Source organism: Otolemur garnettii, unplaced genomic scaffold, assembly GCF_000181295.1.
Source record: "Otolemur garnettii isolate 467f Iridium unplaced genomic scaffold, OtoGar3 scaffold00092, whole genome shotgun sequence".
NCBI classification, from domain to species: domain Eukaryota; kingdom Metazoa; phylum Chordata; class Mammalia; order Primates; family Galagidae; genus Otolemur; species Otolemur garnettii.
Genome location: NW_003852487.1, coordinates 3,681,605 through 3,682,491, shown reverse-complemented (window position 1 = coordinate 3,682,491; position 887 = coordinate 3,681,605).

Here is an 887-nt window from a genome sequence, read left to right as displayed (position 1 = left end):
GGGCTGGGGATTCGAACCCGCCACCTTAGGTGTATGTGGCTGGCGCCTTAGCCGCTTGAGCCACAGGCGCCGAGCCTCATCCACCACCTTTTAACTATTGTGAATTGCTGCTGTGAACATGAGGCTACAAATATCTCTTCCAGACTCTACTTTCAGTTCTTTTGGGTTTATTGGAAGACTCACAAATAAGTTCGTAAACTCATCCTAGAAAAAGTGCTGCATACCTCATTGCTGAATTTCACTATAGTCATTTTCAAAGTACTTCCTTGGGAAGATCTCCATCGACACCAGCACCTAGTTCATACTTGAAAGCAGCTTTGGAACTCTTTTCCTGGAATGACCATCAGAGCTGTTGTCACATGAAGGTTTGACAATTAAGTTCATGAACTTGCCAGCATGAACTTGTGCTTAAGTTGGCAGCACTGTACAAACAACTCAGAAGGGTTTTATAATCTCAGTATATTGGTGTCTCACAACTGTGTTTGTGTCAATGTGTGGTGGTGTCTTGCTGAGTGGTGTTCATTACTGTTGTATGCTTTTGTGTGCCATATGCTGATAGCTCTGATGGTCATTCCAGAAAAAGAGTTCCAAAATTGCTTTAAAGTAGGTGCTGGCATTGGTGCTTAGCTTCCTACTGGGAGCACTTCAAAGGTGACCGTAGTGATTTCCAGCAATGAGGCACATAGCACTTTTTCTAAAATGACTTAGCAAGGCGCCAGCCACATACACCTAAGGTGGTGGGTTCGAATCCAGCCTGGGCCCGCCAAACAACAATGACAGCTGCAAACAAAAAATGGCCAGGTGTTGTGGCGGGCGCCTGTGGTCCCAGATACTTGGGAGGTGGAGGCAGGAGACTCGCTTGAGCCCAGGAGTTGGAGGTTGCTGTG